Here is a 6,163-nt window from a genome sequence, read left to right as displayed (position 1 = left end):
TGTTTTGAGCGAAAAATCACGAGCACAGCTCTGACAGGTGGCCCCCAGAGAGCAACGTAGGCGACAGTTAGGCCAGGTGGGCCACCTAGGTCACGCGACCTTGCGGCGTCAGTATAACCTGCCCATTGGATAGTGAGCAAACTGCCCACCATGGCAGGTGGCAGGTAAATTAATGATTGGTCGCTCACTGCGTGGTACCAGAGGGTTATAAGGACTCTGGGGGTCTATGAATGTAGAGAATGACCTCCTGCATATATGGGAATTAATCCATTACGCTATCGGGTCATGCCCTTAAGGCAGATTAAAGCGGAAACTTGGGTTAGTTGTATGACTGCAGCCGTGTACCATTCCCCCCTGCAGCTGGAATGGGAGGGGCCTGCAATGTCGACGTAGAAGACGTGTTTCTTTGAGCCATAATGGCGGTGCAGGGCATCCGCCCGTGCCTGGCGCCGGCCATTGTGGTCCTTCTTGTTCATCTTAGTCGGAAGGGGTCGAACGTAGAGGGCGTGTCTCCACAGTTCGGGCACTCGAACCCGTTCCATCGTATGGTGGCCATGTCTGATATGCAACCGGTCCAAGAGGCGGCGACCGGACACGGTCTGAGCGAGACGCGTGTATTTGTTAACGAGATACGCCTCGCGAAGTTCCCGATAGGTGTTCACCATCCCCAACGCGAGCAGTCGCGCGTTGGATGTGGAGATCGGGAGGTCGAGGGCTCTCAAAAATTTTGTGGAGGAGAACCTCCGAGCAATCTTCATGTTTCCGTAAGCGGAGGTAAGGAGTCGGGTATAGTACTCGACTAGTTACGAAGGCATGGGCGAGCCGCACCTCATCCTTAGTTCGCAACCCTCCTCGCTTGTTGGAAACGCGGCGAACCATTCGGCCCACCTGGTCGCCGACTTTGCGGAGTTTGGCAAGGGTCGTGTCTGCCTTGCGATGCTGATGAATGAAGAGACCGAGTATTCGCAGCTCCTGCGCTTCACGGATGGGGCCGCTGGCGAGAGAAAGCTGAACGGAGATTTTACATTTCGGAGAATGTCGAATATGCACAAATTCAGACTTGGACGGGGAGCACCAGAGGCCTTAGTATGTAGCATAGTGTTCTACTGTGCTCGCCGCTGCTTGCAGGCATTCCTCCATCTCTCCTATGTATCCCGTAGTAGCCAAGATGGTGATGTCATCGGCGTACAGTGCATGCTGAACACCGCCGACACCCGCGAGCGCCGGTAGGTGCATCATGGCAATATTAAAGAGAAGCGGGGACAGCACAGCGCCTTGTGGTGTGCCCCACGTTCCCGTCTCAAACGGGCCGTACTCGGTCTCTTGTATGCGTATATAGGCCAAGCGGTCTGTTAAGAAATGTTTGATGTAGTTGAATGTACGTGGACCGCAGTTGGTCTCGCTAAGATGTTTTAATATGACGGCGTGTTTAACATCGTCAAACGCACCCTTCATATCGAGTGCTAGGACTAGTCATTATGTGGGTGTTCTATGGGTTCGAGAACCTCGCGATGAAGCTGTAAAGGTATGTCTTGTGCGGACTTACGAAGTCGGAAGCCGAACATGGTGTCGGCGAAGGTGTTCTTGCTCTCGAGATATTCCGGGATTCGGTCACGGACCATCGCTTCCATCAGTTTCCCTACGCATGAAGTGAGGGTGGTGGGCCGGAGGTTGTCTGTGTTTGCCGGTTTCCCCGCCTTCGGCATAAAGGTTACCAATGATGTCTTCCAATCGGGTGGCAACGAAGTGTCCCCGGTCCAAATGGCGATGTTATATTCAAGTATGGTTTCGTATGCCCGATCGGGGAGGTTTTCCAACAGTCTGACTGTGACATTATCCCTCCCGGGCGCCGTCCCCTCGCGCATTTTGGCAAGAACCGCGTGAAGGTCGTGAAGCTGGAAAGCTGATCCAGTTCCGGATTATCGCTGCCTGCATACGAATAATCCTGCCCGCGCGTATCTTGATCGTGACTGAGGTATTGTGAGCGTTCGCTAGGTGCTCTGTGTTTCCTTGAAAATTGTGTATCGCGCGAGTGAGGTGTTTCTGGGTTTCCGAGCGTGTTTGTGTAGGGTCTATGAGACTCCTAAAGAGCCGCCATGTGTTGCGGCTCGACATCTGTCTTGCTGCGCTGTTGCATCTATCTACCCAGTTATTGTCAGCGAGCTGGGCAGCATACTCGGCAGCTTGCTGGGTGAGGTCAGAGATGCGAGCGCGGAGATTACGATTGTGTTTCTGCCGCCGCCATCGTTTAGTGAGGCTGCGGCGAGCTTCCCAGAGGTGCATCAGGTGGTTATCCACGTCCGATGCACGCTCCGTAAGCTGGATCTGCTTTTCGTGTGAACGGAGTGTTTGCATGAGTCCGTGTGCCCAAGTTGAGTAGTCTTGCTCCAAGAGAGAGGTTACTGGGAGCGCCTGGCGGAAGGCATTCCAGTCGGGAAGTTTGGCTTGTGCAAGGGGGCGATACAAGGGTCGAGTGTAAATGACAGTGTTCAGTATGCAGTGGTTGCTACCGAGGGTGTCCTCAGTGCTGATCCATTCTGCGTGTCGGATGTGTTTCGTGAGGGTAAGGTAGGGGCAGATGTCCCGAGTGACGGAATTCCCTACACGTGTCGGGTGGGCAGGGTCGGTTAGAAGAGTGATGCCCAGCGTAGATATAAGTTCCGCCAACTTACAACCACGCGGCTCTTCCTTGCGATAGCCCCACATGGGACAGGGGGCGTTAAAATCGCCTACTATAATGAGGTGGTCGCGACCCGCGATCCTTAGCGCTGCGCTAAAGATTCTAGAAAAACTATTTTTTTTTTTAGTTTCGGGGCGCAGTAGATATTAAGGGTGTGTGTGGGACTATCTGTTCGCCGTCGAGGGAGGACAGGGACCATCACGTTCAAATATTCCAGATTTAGGTCGAGATTAGCCTCCTGCGCTGTGTAGGTGTTATGGACTAGGAGACAGGTGAATGGGCCTCGTTGAAAAGTGCTATAGCCCGAGAGCTTGACGGCATCCCCGGTTTCTTGACCGCATCCCCGGTGGCGCCCAGCTTACGGGCTCGCAAGACTGCAAAGCCAAATTCCGACGGCTCCAACAACCGGGCAACACGACCGGTAAACAACCGCAGTGTGCAGTGGCCCCGGGTCCTGGCACCTCTCCGAAAGTCCCCCCGCCTAGCAACAAGATAGTGCAAGGCGCAATCGGACAAGCGCCACCGGCGGGCGCCTTGCCCGGGCGTGCCCCGAAGCCTCCTCGATCAACTAATCAGAAACCGTCACGTGATCCAGGTGCCCCCGCATTTCAGAACGGAGATTTTCCGCCTCTCGTGGGCCCTCCGCCTGGCGCGCCAAAGAAGACAGCCGAGATGGGCCTCCTCCGCTTCCCAATACTCCCCTACCTTCTCCTCCACCAAATCTTCCTCCTCCCCCGTTAACTCTGACGTCGCGGACCTCCGCTGCGAGCTCGAGACTCTCCGGGCACAAGATGCTCAACTCCACGCCAAAATTCATGCGCTAGAAACGGCTCGGTCCTCCCCGCCCACTGGCCGGGCAGCTCCGGAACCGAAGCAAGAAGTGCCGGTGGACCCGACACCCTCTAGCTCTGACGTGCTTTCACCGCCCTCGAAAATGCCCTCGCCCAATTAACGACTCAGACGTCCAATTTTGGCCAAATCCAAGACAACCTGCTCAAGGCAGTCACGGCCACAGTTATGGCCGCCGTGACAGCAAACATTAAGACGTGGCTATAGTCAAACCCTCGGCTTCTCCGCCGAATGGGACCCCTCAAAGACGCGAACCGCTCATCAAGGTTCATCCGACGCATTGATCTAACCGAACTCTCGGAGGACCCGGAACCGCCCCCGCTGCAGGTGACGGAACCTGTTCCGCCTCTCCAAGGCAATCTCTCTTCAAATCAGCATGGCTGCGTCCCCTCCCAACCAACCCCCAGAGGGCGCCGCCCCCCACAAAGACAGCAAGCTCTTTCCCTTGTATAGTGGAACTGTCTGGGTTTCAAAGACAGGACCAAACGCATTTACACACATGATTTTCAAGGTCCTTTCTTCCCAACCAGAGCGTTTCATGCGATTTGAAAACCGTTTCAGCTTCCCTTTAAGGGCGTACATTGACAACCTCGAACACCCCGCCGCAGTCCGACCGCGGCGGCTGTCAGTGCAGGTTAAAGATCCCCGGGCGGTCGAAATTATTCCGGAGCCCTCCACTACGGCACCTCTTTCTTCCTGTCTTTTCATGTCTCCTAATTTATTCTTGGTGCATTGGAATTAGTCTGGCTTGAAAAATAATAATAATAATGACCATCTTATTATGGCACAGACATCCACAAGCTTCTGTGTGACAAGATGGCTGAGCATTGTACCTGCCTTGCGATCAATCGTGAATCAATGGGTTGCACTGGAAGCCCATGCAGCAAGAGTACATGTTAAGCAAAATGTACACTGATGATAAAAATTTATTTATTCACTTTTTAAGACCACATATCAGTGAATTAAAATGAATGAACAAGCTCCTTCGGTGAGAGGCCCCAGCCCCTGTTGGGCTAAATAAGAAATTTATTTCTTTTGTGAAAACTTTAATGGCAAGAGTTGTAATGCTTGAAGCTACGCAGAATGACAATGCCGAATGGGAGCAGCACATATTACATTTCAGGTCATGTGCTATGGGAGTTCTTTTTCGCGGCAGCCTTGACACGGCTTACCTCAGATCCTCTTACTAACATTTTCTGTTGGACAGATGTGCAGCTTTATTTTTGCGTGCATTAAAAATGCGCTGAAGTGGCTTCCTGCGAGCGTAAAGATTGTGAGCGACTAGTGCCTTCCCGAACCAAAAATTGCGAAGTACTCCTTCGGTTTTGTCCGTCGCTCATTCAATGCTTTTACAGTGACAAATTCAATTTGTGCAATAGAATTACACCGCAGCGGTGGCCTAGTCGTTCGAGCATTCGCCTCGCATTTCGGGAGGTGCAGGGTTCGGTCTGCAGTGCCGCCAAGTACCCACCGGTGGCTTGAAAACTTAAAATTTGTTTTGGGGAAAGGAAATACGCATTAACTGTCTCACATATCTCGGTGAACACCTCAACCCGCGCCGTAATAATAATAATAAAAGGGAAGCGGAAGCGAATAAAGGAACGAGTGAAAGAAGAGAGGAAAAAAGACGTTGTGGAGGTCTCGGGAATAATTTCGACCACCTGGGGATCTTTAACGCACGTGCACTGACATCGCATAGCACACGCGCGCCTTTTGCGTTTCGCCTCCATCGAAACGCGGCCGCCGTGGTTGGGTTCGAACCCGGTTAATCTGGCTTAAATGCGACGTCCTGTTAGTTGAAAGTCTTGATTGGTAGCAAAGAAAAAAATAAAAGCTATTTATGGGCACGCATACGCATTTTACATAAAAAAGTCAAGTACAAACGTCTTGCAGACGTCTGTGAAAGATATGTCTCATTTTTTTTTTCTAAAATATCACTCTTAGATTTTTGCGTCTTTGAGACGTACTGTGCTAGTGAGTGGCCAGGCAGCATACTTTCGGGGACAGCCCAAAATTAGTTGAGACTTCTGATTGTCGTACATGTTTCCTGTCGTAGACTGTCATGTGTTTGTCCTTAAACGTGCCTTGAATAATTCGCCTCCCGGAATAAAGCTTCTGGCATACGTCTCGCTTAAATGTTCGGTATTAGAATATCGTCACGTTGCATGGTTCCATTATACAGGTGCCAGGGTAGCCGCACTCGAAAGTGTGCAGTGAAAAACCGCACGATTTATCTATAGCCGGTACAGACGCACAGACTCACCTACTGAACTTTTGCATCGCTCAGGGCTTCACCCTTTATCTATCCGATCAAAACTGCACCGCTTGAAATTCCTATACTTACTCCTGCGCAATTCATTTAACTCCGAAGTGTCCGTGAAAATAAGCCACTCCATAATCCCGCCACAAAACAAACACCCTCACACACTTGAATTTTTTTCTTGCAATAACACCTTTTACTTTTACTTTTTTTTTCTGCGAGCAGGGCGCGAATGGAATACACTTGATGCTTCAGTTGTAATGCAGCCGACAGTCTTCAAATCTCTGGAGCTTGCTGAGCGGAGTATATTGCGTCAAAACTGACTAAATTTTGTTAAAATGTTGGTGATTTACTTCGTATATTGTATAACTGGT

Source organism: Amblyomma americanum, chromosome 6 (assembly GCF_052857255.1).
Source record: "Amblyomma americanum isolate KBUSLIRL-KWMA chromosome 6, ASM5285725v1, whole genome shotgun sequence".
Classification (NCBI taxonomy): Eukaryota; Metazoa; Arthropoda; class Arachnida; order Ixodida; family Ixodidae; genus Amblyomma; species Amblyomma americanum.
Note: the sequence above shows the minus strand (reverse complement) of the source record.